This window comes from Coloeus monedula (assembly GCF_965178545.1).
Source record: "Coloeus monedula genome assembly, chromosome: 1".
NCBI classification, from domain to species: Eukaryota; Metazoa; Chordata; class Aves; order Passeriformes; family Corvidae; genus Coloeus; species Coloeus monedula.
In genome coordinates this window covers 87,704,446-87,718,853 of record NC_138781.1, presented here as the reverse complement: position 1 = coordinate 87,718,853, position 14,408 = coordinate 87,704,446, and positions in this window count along the sequence as shown.

Here is a 14,408-nt window from a genome sequence, read left to right as displayed (position 1 = left end):
TAACTTTTGGAAAAATGTGCTCTTACCTCAAGATTGCTCAAGTGTGAAAATTCTGATTTCAAGCATGGATGGGTGAAGATCTAATGTTTTAGCATTAGAATAGTCTAAACGAAAACAGTAATCCAAAAATTTCTGTTCCAGACCAGAATGTCATAGAATCCAACCTAAAGGTTGGAAAGGACTTTAAGAACATCAGGTCCAACCGTTAATCCAGCACTGCCAAGTCCACCACTAAGCCATGTCCCTCAGTGCCAAATCTATATGTCTTTTAAATACCTCCAGGGATGGTGACTCCACCACTTCCTTAAGATGTCAGTTCCAGTACTCACCACAAATAAAAGGTACCGATTATAAATATCTCATATTATCCACAACAACAGATAACATAATAATCCCTTAAAGTAGCTGACTAGTATTTTCAGTTTTCTCCACTAACTTGAAAGGTTTTGTCAGTGCATGGCAAAATTCAAAGCATGGAAATTCCTCCTATGAGTGGAAGATTCTTTCTGTCTAGGCTGATTAGTCAGCTTCCTTTTAACTGTAAAATAGTGTACATAGCTAAAGGTAGCAAATAATTTACAATTCAGCTTTGGGAAGCAAGGAACACAATCCCCACCCTGTATTAAATTAGGAATGGTGACTTAATGTTTGTAAGCATGTAAGCCAACAGCTGTCACTGCGCAATTCAAATCTTTTTCATGTATCTTGTGAACCATATCTCCTTTTGCTCATTTATGACAAACTAGCCTAAAATTTACACCTTATTCTGCCCCACATAATACATACCATATCACAGCAGAAGTTAGCAAGCCAGTAAGTTTTGTAACCCAGGCCTGTGATGTGTTGCAAGCGTTTTGTCCCAGATACTCTGTCTTTCACTATGGCACTTCCAATGGATGCAGTAAGGATAGAGAAACCCAGCATGATACACAGTGCTACCCCACACTGACGAACATTCTCCATTCTGGGGTAAAAAGCAAAAGAGTGTCATGAAAACACAATGGGGAAAAACCCCTCAAAGGCTAGCATTTTTTAAGCCAACTTCTTACAAAAACACTTGACATTAGGACCTTAATCCTGATTGCAAGCACCATAGAATCACAGAATGGTTTGGGTTGTAAGGAACCTTAAAGATCATCTAGTTCCAAGACCCTACAGTGAGCAGGGACACAATATCTCTACACTGTCAACATCTAATTAAAGAACAGGAACAAGATGCGTTAAGTTACAAAACTATAGGCGAGTTAGAGAGCACAGCATGTGTCTGAGTTGCAAAGTGAAGCTTGTGCAAATATTTCCCCTTTACAGAAAACTAAAATTTAAACACTTGACAATTATTTGAAGCAGTTACCCTGTTTAAAACTGTTATGACACAATCAGCATAAATTCAGTATTTTTCTTTACAAAATACTGCAAACCATTTTTGGCATAAACAGTGGACTTGACAGACAGTCCACACTAAAAAATGCTTCACTCAATAGAACTGAATTGTGTCTATCAATTCACTGCATCTAATCCATATATTCTTATTTAATTGATAGTTTCAATTGTCTGCTGTTAAACATTTTAAGACTTTGCTCACATTTTGTCCTCATCCAACAAGGCTCCTCCATATGGTTGGCTGTAGAGTGTTATCCCTGTGAAAAGAAAAATAAATCTTATTTAGAAAGAAATATTAAATCTTAGTACGGACTTCAAGTTCTAGAGTATACTGTTAACACTTGTTACACATACGAATAAAAAGGCTAAAAACATAGTAATCAACAGAAAGAGGTCAGCCACCAAGCTGCAAAGCCAAACACTGTCTCCCATTGAGTGATTTCCAGAGTTTGAAACCACTAAAAACTAATGAATAAACATAAGTAGTAGTTGTTTTTCTGCATTCTGAAGTTCAGAAATTGGTTCAACAATGCTATATATTGCTGTGAAATCTCCATCACAGAAGATACCAAATACAAAACCTAAAGTAGAATTTGTTCATACACCTAATCTTCTGGGGTAAGGTATATGGTTACTGCAGTTTATACACTTGGTTTAGATTTTAGATTAGATCTTTCAGCAATTTTTTAGATTACTGACATTTTGCTGAGAAAAACTGTTTAGCTAAATTCACAAAAGAAAAAAAAGTCACACCTTTGATTGAAACTGTAGAGCTTTAAGTTAGAAACATGCCCAGTTTGGGAGACCAAGAAAAATCCTGAGGAGGCAACGCATTCTTAGGCTTATTTTGGTGCTTGATGCAACCAACATTTAGCAATCTAGCAAAATTACCTTTGGAATTGGAAGGCAGTTTGTGAACAAAAACTGTGTCTTTTTGCTTTTTTTCTTTTCAAGCAAAAGAAGAAAAATTGGGGGGGGAGGGGGTGAAGGTGCAAAACATTGTCACTGCAAAAGGTGCTGTTCCACTGGACTTGATGCTGTTCATGACTTATCTCTCCAGGTGTGCCTGACAGATGTGCCAGCTGTGCTGGTTTTGTGCTGGATGGAATTAATTTTCTTCACAGTAGCTGGTATGAGGGTAGGTTTTGGATTTGTACTGGAAACAGTGTTGATAACACAGGGATATTTTAGCTATTGCTAAGCAGCACTTAGAGTCAAGATGTTTTCTGCTCCTCATCCACTCCACCAGTGAGGAGGATGGCAGGGAATGCGGGGGGGCACAGGGAGTTGGGACGGGTCACAGTGGGACAGCTGACCCTGACTGACCAAAGGGACATTCCATACCATAAGGCATCATGCTCAGCATGTAAAATGGGGGAAGAATGAAGAATGGAGGGATATTTGGAGTGATGACATTTGTCTTCTTAAGCCAGTGTTAGGCGTGATGGGGCCCCACTCTCCTGGGAATGGCTGAACCTCTGTCTGCCCACAGGAAAGGGTGAATGAATTCCTTGCTTTGCTTTGCTTTGTTTTGCTTTGCTTGCACGTGTGGGTTCTGTTTTTACCTATTAAATTTTATCTCAACCCATGAGTTTTATCACTCCTAGTATTGCCTCTCACATGTGTCAGAGACTGAAAATAGCTCATGCCTCAAACATTGATATAAAGTTTTGCTCATTGTAAAGAAGCTACAACCGAAGAAGCTTCCCTGAAGAGTGGGACTGTGAACTGAAAGTCATAAAGGGAAACGCATTGTTCAATCACCTCAGGCTGAGGGAAAGGTTTGCATCCACAAAAGGCCAAAGCCACCAGCTGTAACTATCCCTGGCTGAGTTTGGGGTGAGGGGAGAGCACAGCTCACACAAGCCAGGTTTACACAGATTCCCCACAGCTGAGGGGGGAGGAGGAGGTTTTGGGTGCCTGGTGCAGCCTCTGGTGAGAGGCAATAAACACCCATCCTCTGATTACACAAACTGGCCCAGCTGTGGAACCCCCAGCCCCACAGGGCACATCCAAGGGACATTCCCGTGAGAGGCTTGGCCCCACAGGGCTGCACGTGGTGCAACAGACCCAGAGTCTGCTGTGAGAGACTGACCCCCACCCCAGGGGGACATGGCTGGACATGCCCACCCAGCCTGAGCATGTACACCCATGGGACTCTGTGCCTTCTGGGGGACCTTCACCACCGAGAGAGCAGCTGGAGAGGATCAACGAACATCGCTGGGATCCACAGAGTGGTGATATTTTCCTTATTCTGACCCTGTCACTCTTTCTGTCCTCCCCCCACCTATTTTCTACTTCTCTCTCTCTCTCTGTCTCTCTCTCTCTCATATTTACCATCAAATAAAACCCTTACTATTGTCACTGCTGTATGGTTTCGTTTGCACCTTAATTCGGGCAGAGGCATTTCTAAGAACCTTAAAACTGGATCATAACAACATGCCACTGGGGGAGAACTGAGTGAGTGGGCCTTAAGTAAAGCCACAATATCAGCACTATTTGATTAGTGTCTAAATAAATCTATGATGTTCCAAATTAAAACAGACAAAGAAATAAACTTCATCCTAACAGCAATTATAATTTTTCCAGTATATTTGGTAAAGATATATATTGGCAGCCTTAGCTTGACTCTCTGGGGCACCACTTAATTGAACACAGTCATATTTTGTTAGAGTCCAGCTGTATAAAGGCAAAAAATATCTTCATTCTAGTAACAGGTGCAATTTGACTAAGCACACATTTATTTTGCCCCTTTAATTTTTCATTACTCATCTTCAAGCCAAAGTAATCTAAACATCACTAAGTCACTGCATGGTAAAAAGCTGAAAAACAGGATGATGATTAACTCACATATAAAACTAGTGCAAGGTAAACATTTTTCAAATAACAGCTAAACGCAGTACACTGACGCCCAATGGTAGTTAGGAAAACAAAAAATGATGCAAGCCAATAAGGTTTTGATGTATCACTAGCTGATACTTCTGCTGTATGTAGAAGTCTTTCATGCCATGTGCCTTCAGGGGCTGCTTAAATTTTTCCTTTGTTTTTCTTTTAAAGCATTAATTTTTTAAACAATTACAGCTATTTGTTCTGAAGCAAAATTGGCATATCAAAGAAAATTATTTTTTCCCACTGGAACCACTGAATTTCCATTTATGTAAAGGAGTAGTAGCATGACAGAAAAAAGTTTAGTTTAGTTCCCAGAAAGTTTTTCTAGGCTTTTCTAATGTTTGAATAAAAGTGGGCATATTAGAAGAAGTAATCATACAATATGCAGCATTGGAATGGATCCACCAGGACCATCAGATCCAAATCCTGACCTTACACAGGACACCCCAAGAGTCACACCATGTGCCTGAGAACATTGTCCAAACACTTCTTGAACTCTGTCAGGCTTGGTGCTGTGACCACTTTCCTGGGGAGCCTGTTCTAATGCCCACGCACCCTCTGGATGGAAAACCTTTTCCATTAGGATATCTAACCTAAACCTCCCCTGACTCAACTTCAGGCAATTTCCTTAAGTCCTGTCACTGGTCACAAGAGGGAAGGGATCGGTACCTGCCCCTCCACTTCCCCTCATGAGGATGCTGAAGACTGCAATGAGGTCTCCCTTCAATTTCCTCTTCTCCAGGCTGAGCAAACCAAGTGAACTCATCTGCTTCTCATAAGGCTTCCCCTCCAAACCCTTCACCATCCTCATGGCCTTCCTTTGGATGCTCTCTAATAGATTCATGTCTTTTTTTATATAGTGGCACCCAAAACTGCATACTACATTTAAGGTGAGGCCACTCCAGTGCAAAGCAGAGCAGGACAATTCCCTCCCTTGCCCAGAGGCAACATCTCAGGGGGAAACTAACAAAACTTTCAGATTAGTGCATTGGTGTTAAACAGACGTCTACAGCAGCTGACTCGCGTTCCATACACAGAAGTGCAGTGCTGTAACTCTCTAGTACATGATAAAGAGAAACTGGGAAAGAGAGATAATTGCAGGGGAAAATAAAACCCCGTGACATTAAATAGCATAATGCTCCTTGCAGTATTGTATCATACAATACTAATCAAAAAGTAAATTACACTCAATTAATCTCCTTCTATCAAAGAGTCACAAAAACTAATCACACTTCTTAAAAGTAGCAAATATTTTTGACAGTCAATTTTCATTTAAACCATGTAGATGAAACAAAGGATTACACTTTTTTTCATTTTACACTAACAACTGAAATTAAATTTCACAAGGTTGTGGATTACAAGTAAGAAAAGTATGACTGTGCTAAACTAAGTTCAGTTGTGTTTAGAATTCAAAATTCTATCACTGCATTAAATATAATACTTGCCTTTAATTCAATATTTAAAGTTTGTTCAATTAGTCTGGATCATGACAATATCTGAATTTACTACTTTTTTAGTAAAATGACCTCTTCTCTCCACCCCATTGTCAAAAAATAGATGACTAACTTATATAAAGCCAATAAACTAGCTTGCAATCCACAGAGGAAAAAAATGCCCTTGAACTCAAGAAATAAGTTGTAAACTATCTTCCAATACCAGAAAAAACCAACAGAATTAATAATATTTGATATTATATAGTTTTTATTTAAAAAACCACTCCATGTACTTTTATAACCTATCCCTTCCTACATTTCTTCTAACCTCCTAGACCATCTTTTTTTACACGTCTCTGTCCCAACAGAGCCGTTAACATGATGTAAAATGTATTTATTGATACTTTCTTGCCTTTATATGCCTTTTTACTATGTAAAGCTGCTATAATGAGGCTCATTAAGTTGAAAACTATCTGCCATCTTCGAGGACTTAAAAACTATAAATGACAGATAAACTAAGAAGTTCTAAATTATAAAGCTCCTATTAAACAGATGCTTCTGGTGTTTATGCAAGAATTTTTTAAGGACTGTATTTGCAAGTCTTGTGTGAACAGCCCTCAGGGCAAATTTTACCATATCAGTATTCACAAGGGAAAAGCAAGACAGGCAATAACACCAAATATTATATGATTTAGCACTAACTCTGTCTGCTCCTTTTCATAAATTTCTCCATATGAAAATTTTTCTTATACATCTATAGATTGCCATTATATTCTCCTGATTTAATCAAAACAAAAAATTTCTTTATTGTCCTAAAACATCCTTTGTCTATGTTCTCAACATGCAGTTGGTCACATTATTTTTACAGTGATCACTTAGGTTTCTCTATGAGCACAGGTGAAAAATTGTAATAGACACCCATTCCAACCTTTCCAAAAACATGCAAAAGCAATTCAAGAACTGGAAAAACTGTGACCATGGAGAATCTTATACTTTAATGCTCTATTCAGAGAGAACGAGACCACAATGATGAAAGACTTTCTCAAACCTTTTAACCTTCTGCAATATAAAAATGAAGAGTTTCCAAAATGAGAAGCATTATCTCCCGTGTTTGAGTGGAGTGAAGAGGAGGGCATCTCAAAGAAAGGAACATCTCTTTATACATGCTAGTGGATATACATATGCATGTATAGTTCTGAAAAGGAGTGAATGCAGATGTCAATCCCAACAGAGAGCACAAGCAGCCAGTTATTTCGGTAATATATTTTCTTAGGTTTTTTTCAGCTATAGAACTTCTCTTTCTTTCTTTTCTCAGTTGTTTTGCTTACAGTTAACTACATTTTTTTGGTGTGTCTTTTTTTTTCCTCATTTTTGTCTTTCATTAATTTAAAAGGCTCAGTTGTCATCTCTTGTATTGCTCAGTGAAAGACTTTGCTTTATACAGCTGAGAACAAGGGGATTTTTACAGTCCTGAAAGCCATAAAAATGGAAAAAAGAGAGTGGAAGTAGTCAGAGTTTTGCAGTTTAACTGTAAACTTCAGGAACAACTGGTCTGGGTGGGGGAGTGTATTTACATTGGACATGACACTGGGAGCCCCATGCTATATGCTCAATAGTAGAAGAGGCAGTAAACAATTCATTGTACCCTGCTCAGCTTCTCTGTGATTTCCCCTTGGTATTCTCCCTTCCAGGTGGAATAATCCTACTCCTTTCCTTACATTGTTCTTGATGAAATTAATTTTAGATTCTAATTTGTTAAAAAGGCATCCCTAACCTAGTGAAATAAATTCTTCATAAAATATTAGAAGGATTACAACATTTCCTACAATAAAATACTATACTTTTCCACTCTGGATAGGAAAGCTCACAGGAAAAAGGAAAGTGCATCCACATTAAATACATTTGATGTGAACGTTCTGCATCCTGCCCTGTTGCCATTCAGAAGCTGCACAAGTCAGGACACCTTTCCCCATACCAACATCTTATTAACAGCCTGCAATCTCTACCTTCAAGGGAAAGTGCTCCAGATCTTCTATCACATCTAAACCAGCTGACCATCTGTCAGAAAATAAAGGCACACACAATTTGTCATAACTTTAGAGAGTTGGATGTGTCCATCGTGTACACGATAAAGAACAGAAGATGTTGGTAGTCCAGTCCATCCCACCTGGGTACAACTTTCTACATAAACAATTTCAAAATCTGTGTTTTTTCAGTAAAAATGAGGAAAGTGATATGAACCCAGAAGAATTTTTCAGTGTCAATTGGAGAAATCTAGAGGAAAAAACCTTAAAGGTCTTCAAGCTTGTATGCCATCACCATAGGTAGTCAGAGCTGTCCTTAGGTATATATTGTGGATCTGCACTGTATTTTGGGTGTGTCTGAACATGCCTCTTGGCACTTCTTTGTAAACTATCTCTTATGTTGAGTCATGAGTACATAGATCAATTTAGATCTGTGCTACTGATTCTAAATATCATGATTGTTGCAGACTTGAATGGAAGACCAATCTAGGTTTTTTTATTCCAGATATCTTATTTCAGATTAAATAAAATAGTATGTTTAAGAAAAATGGAGGTAGTATATATATATGACAATACTTCTATTTACATAAAATGAGACATTATTGTTAACTGAAAATTATGATTTATATTTTATGGAGAATTTCACAGGCAGCACCATCATTAATGGTTTCTATTTTACTTTCCCAAACTAATTAGACATGGTTAAGTAGGTTTCACCTAAAGGCCATTTCACAATTTCCTTTGTAAAATGTTTAAAGTTATAATTTACAAAGAATTCAGGAAACTATACAGCCACTTTCCACCAAAATTCAGCTGAAAATGACTCCCTTGATCCCTCCCGCTCTTTTGAAGAATTGAATATGAAATAAAAGAGGATGATACATGAAAGGTTACGAGTCCTAGTATGAAAGATTTTTTTAAAAAATCAATTGCTTCAATAGGAATCCTAAGGTGGGGCAGCTTCATTGAAAAGCCCTTTCTATATTGAGACATTTCTGTTCTTTGAATAATGATGCAAGAACTTTTTTTGACCACTTTACTTTACAGACATCATTGTAGATGATAACCACTCCTTTTTTCTTTATATAGCCTTACCCTAAGAGGGAGGTTGTAGTCCTTCTGTACTCCAGCATGACAAACTCATTCTGACTCAGTGTTACACAATTAGGTGTGAAAAGTAAGTTTTATTTGGTCAAAATTTCTAACTTAAGCTTAAGCAAAAAGTATTGTCTTTTAGTTTTTTTATTCCTCTTACTTCATTATTCAATTTTTATTTGCTCACAATTACATTACTTAAATGTAGGAATGCAGCATTTCAGAAAGAGATTAGAAAATGTCATTCATATAAGCTTGAATACCAGTCAGAGGTGAAGGGATTTGACAAAACTTTCTTGCCTCCTCTCTTGAAGTGTCTTACACCTTTTTTTTTCCTTATTAACATGTTTATTTTCATTATCTGCCACTGAATTTATAACTGTCATAGGTTAGCAAGCATAGTCCCGGAAGGGACGTCCTTGCTAAGGGGTGCTTACAGTTTCCTCTGGGAACTGATAGAACCTATCAGCTGGCCAGTTTGAATATGGACAATTCTCTAAGCCACTTAAAGTTGTGAACACCTCTGTGATCCACATTTAAGAATAGGCAAACTCCCCTCCAAGCTCTCTCTCGTTTCTGGCGCTGGGACAGGTGGCTGCGGGCCCCGTGTGGGGGCCAGCGGGCCCGGCCAGGCCCTGCTTGGGCCAGGCTGGGCCAGGCCACGGCCATCCTGGAGCCATGGACCTGTTCCAGCCATGGAACCCCCCCCACTGCCTTGCCGTGGGCAGCCGGAGCGGCTCGGCTCTTCCCCCTCTCCACTGTGATAAGAAAAAATTCAACATTCCAGCTGCAAAGCTGCAAGGCTGAGGTGAGATTAACCCTTTTAGTGCTGTGAAGAGCTGAAAACCTGAGGGAAGAGAGAGAGGAGATGCTTAAAGCTGAAATTCTGTTGTGAAGCTATGATATATCAGAGTATCCTGTTGTAATTTCATGAAGATATGGGGGGTGGAGTGTTCAACTCGTAAGCAAAAGCACCTGCGCCGAGATAGGCAGATGCTGACGCAGCTGTAATTTCATGAGAAGTTTGGACAGGGAGAGATGGACCAGATGAGGACTTTTGCTCTAAACGGGAAAGGGGAAAACCTCAGTCCCTAGAGATGAACCAGATGAGGACTTTTGCTCCAAATGGGAAAGGAGAAAACCTCAGTACCTAGAGATGCTCCCAGAGATAGTCTTAATGATGAAGATGATGAAGACCCTTTGCTCCCAGGGAAGGAGAAGGGCCTCTGTTTTTGTTTCTGAACGGCTCAACCTTAAAATTGTACCCCAAGAAACTTCAAGAGTGGACCCTCGAAAGCAGTTGCGGGAAAAGCTGCAAGTCGGGGGAAAGGACTCACACGCAGGCAGAGAGACTCCTCTTCCTAAATGGACTGAACGATATTTGGAAGTGGGCGGCTGTCTCGTTGTGATAATGTTTTCATAGCATGAGCAAGAAGAGACTTCTCTTTCTAAATGGACTAAACAAGGTTATTATGGAAGTGGTAAACAGACTGAACATCTTAAGGGTTGTCTTTTTACATTGTCAGTGGGAGAAGGGAGGAAGGTGGGGGGAGGAGGAGAGTTCTGAAGGTGGTATAATTTTTTTCTTCCCTCTTTTAGGTCTGTTAATAAACTTTATATTCTTTCAAGTTTGGTGCCTGCTTTGCATTTCTCCTAATTCTTATCTCACAGCAGATAAACAGTAATGAGTATTTTGGACCAAACCACTACACTAACCCACTAGAAAACAATGTATTTAGTTTCCTCCACAGTAAGACAGAGGACTTTTTCCCACAACAGAACCACAGACTTACATGATGATGAAAGTAGGGGTGGGTATCCACATGACAAAGATGAGATATTTTTATACAAGTATTACTGAACTGCTGTTCCAAAAGAGACAACTGATCCATTAGCTACAATAAACTGATATAAATCGATCGGGCCAATTTCAGTTACTCCATCTAGTTACATGTACCTCCAGCTGGGCACACACATTTTCCTCAACAATCATACCACTCATTACATGAAAATTACAAGAAAAAAACTTTGCAACTTTCCAAGCATCCTCACAGAGAAATTTAGAAATAATCCCATATTGTTAAGAGAGAGGGGTGAGGAGAAATCTCTCCACTTGCAGAGAAAGGATTTGAAGATCAGATTACATTATAGCAAAAAGGAAGGATTTTTTTATTACTAAATAAATATAATTTCCTGCTCCCGGGTGCTGAAAAGTCAGTAACTTGGACTGACAGAACAAAAAGCAATAATCAAATTTTTTCAAAGTTTTATTTTTAACAGATACAAATCCCTATGAAGATAAACCAGTGCAAGTCAGCATATTTGCTCTTTACTCTGGGGTAAAATTTCTTCCTTCAAACTTTCCTACCAAATCATAGGTCTATATTCCCTGTATCCTCTTGACTGCAGAAAAGACTTCAGACAAAAGCAATTAGCCTCCTGCTCAGCTTCTTATTATCAAAACCTATCACAAACTTGGACCAGTGGTACTGATCTCTTATGAAAGTTACTGGATCTGTCCCTGTGGGCAAAGCAGGTAGAACTCGGCATGTGGTCAGTAATGACTCTTCCCTCCTCCAAAGATGTTGGGAGAACTCTAACCGGGTTCATGTTCAAGAAATACACACAGAATATAACCTCAAAGTGAAAGGGTTTCTTAGCTTTTGTATGAGCACTGAAGTTGTTGTACTTGTTGACCTCGTTCAAGGGTGTTTGAATATCATAGTTGCTGCTATTGTGTTTATATCCATGGCAATGCTCTACTCTGCTGTAGTAAGTTTCTTCCTGTAAAGCAAGATTTTTTCTTTTTTTTTTTTTTTTTTTTTTTTGTGTGTGTGTAGGAAGAAAAGCCTTTGTCCTTACAGCCCCTTTCAAAGGGCTAAATTAATTTTATGTCACTTAAAAGTAATACAGAAGCACTGGTTCTGTTGACAGGAAAAAGGTTGTTCTGTGAAATAACATGGCATTAATGCAAGGCAGAACTACAAAGCCATGTTTCTGCAAGATCTTAACAAGTTTCCTCACAGCAATTTCCAACAATATTCTAGAACTGACCTTGCATATAAACAGGGTTTGGAAGAAGAAAAAAAATCAAAAATAATAGATTTCAGTGTTGGAGTAGAGTACATGATCTTCTGACTGCTGATTTACAGGACTGCATATAACAATTTGAATAACAAAAGCATATGAATAGTTCTTCTCTGTTAGAACAGTATCCTTAAATAAGAGAAAGTTAAAAGTCAAAGTGGCCCATATAGCACCAGAAAACTGTTGAGTTTTTTAGAAATAAAATATACATATGTATGTATTGGTCTCTACACAAAAAATACACAAATATACACATATGTACACACACACACATACAAATGTGTGTACACAAACAAATACATACATACAGATAGATAGGTAGGTAACTTGACGTCTCTTCCCAAGGTTTTTGTGAAAGTTCCCACTGCATTGTGCCTCAAGAGCATGATCAGTCCATCTTTATTGCACTTCTCCAATAGATGAACACATAAATAAATTACTGTCTAGTTCTTAAGCTCTATTTCTGCAGACAGCTAACATATTCTGCCATAAGCTCATATAATGTACAGATGTCACTACAAGACTTCAAGTATTTCTTAAGCACTGTTTTACTTGCTGTGTTTCTGTGTCATGAAATATCAAAAAGTAAAACATTTCCAAAATCCTTGGGACAACTATCATTTTCTCTTACTCTAAGCAGGACAGCAAACCCTGATTCCCCACAACAGATATAAGTGTACACAAACATTGAAGTTCTAAAATGGGATATCTAATGATGCAGAAAAAAAGCTAGCATCAGTATGACTCATGAAGCACAAGGAAAGTTGATTAAAAATTGATATCTATTAAAAATTCTCATTAAAATACCAGATTTCATTTCATTCAAAGTTTCTGCATAAACACACTACCTTTGATCCATTCTCATTCATTTAGAAAAATAAAAGCCCAGCCATTTTGAAAGCAACCCATTACTCTTTTTTCTCTTTGACATTCCGGAAAATTTTTTTAATGAATTTCTGGTTTTAGATGTTCAGGATTCCTTCCCTATTTTCACTGATTTAGTCTTCTTGCTTCATTATAAAAACACTGAAAAACATTTTAGCATTACAGACAACCATCCTAACTTTACAAAAACACTCAAAAATTGGTCATAAACTCTTTTTAAAAAATTTCTCTAAACCAAATTCCTCTTTAGCAGAATCTTAAGAATGAAGGAAACTGGAATGAATAGAACTTAACCTGGACTATCACACTCGGATTTCAAACTAGAAAGTTCACCTGTGTTAACACCCGAGTCTTTGACTGCAGTCATTTTTTTAGACGTTAGTTCATAAAATTTTTACTTTAACAAGTTTTTATAAAGTTTAGGGATGTCTGAATCAGAGAATTCACATGTCAAATATATTAATTGCTCTTTTTTTATGTACAGTAATAATATATGATAGCCTTTCCTATTCCTTGAGTAACAGGATTCTATGAAACATCACATTGCAGTGTGAATTTACAGGCTAATCTGGATTTACCCAGGATATTTATGTAAGGAGATATAACAAAGTGCCAAAGAAGTTATAAATCCATATTTGTTGTGCCTTAGTCATTCTATTTAAGCAAGCCCTAACAGTAGTTTCACAGGGACTAACATCCCAAACCAATTTACCCTTATTCCACACGAATGTGTTTGTGAGGAATTCATATGGCATGGTGAGCTTTAAATTCAAATTTTACTTTACTTCATTCTTCACATAAACTTTCTGTGTCATTAAAATTTTCACTTTTTAATCCTCCCAAGAAATGGGACTCTGAAATCCTACTGTAAACTATCAAAAATTTTCATACTTAAAATTATTTTAATTTAAAAACTACTTTCCAAAATACAAAGAAAGACTATTACCATACTGTCTCCAATCCTCATTAGGAGGTAAATTCAGCCACAAAATGAAGTTATTGAGTTCATTTAAGTAGGATGGCAGAGAATGGAAACCTTTTTGGTTATACCACACCTGGAAGAAAGAATGGAAATTGTCAATCAAAAATTAGTTCAATCTGAATGCTGATGTGCAAACTTACATACCTTTAAGAATTGCATGAAGGATATCTAATTCTCCTATTATGACATCTATTTATAGAACAAAGTCAACCAGGCAGAACAGAATCAACTGATTTGCGTAGGTCTTTCAACAGCATGCAGCAGTTTTTTATTGTTGGATCTGTACACATATGTTTATTATTAAATTGAGATTCTCTGATTTAATGGAACACTGTGTCCCCCCTCCTTTACACACATGTGGTTGAACAAGTAGAGGAAGAACAATGTGAAAATAACACCTTCCAGTTTAATCAAAAATAGAAAAAGATGAGCAAAACTAGTGTTAAAATTGGAAGAATCACTGAAATTCCAAAGAGACTTCTCTAAATAATATCTACATGAGATACATAGCAAAAAACATCTAGGAACAGAATATCCTAGAAAGAGGGGAAAAGAAAGAATCAAGAAGACAGTGTTTACAAGGTATGAAACTATTCCATAGAAAAAGCTGTCTCCACCATCACCAAGCATCAG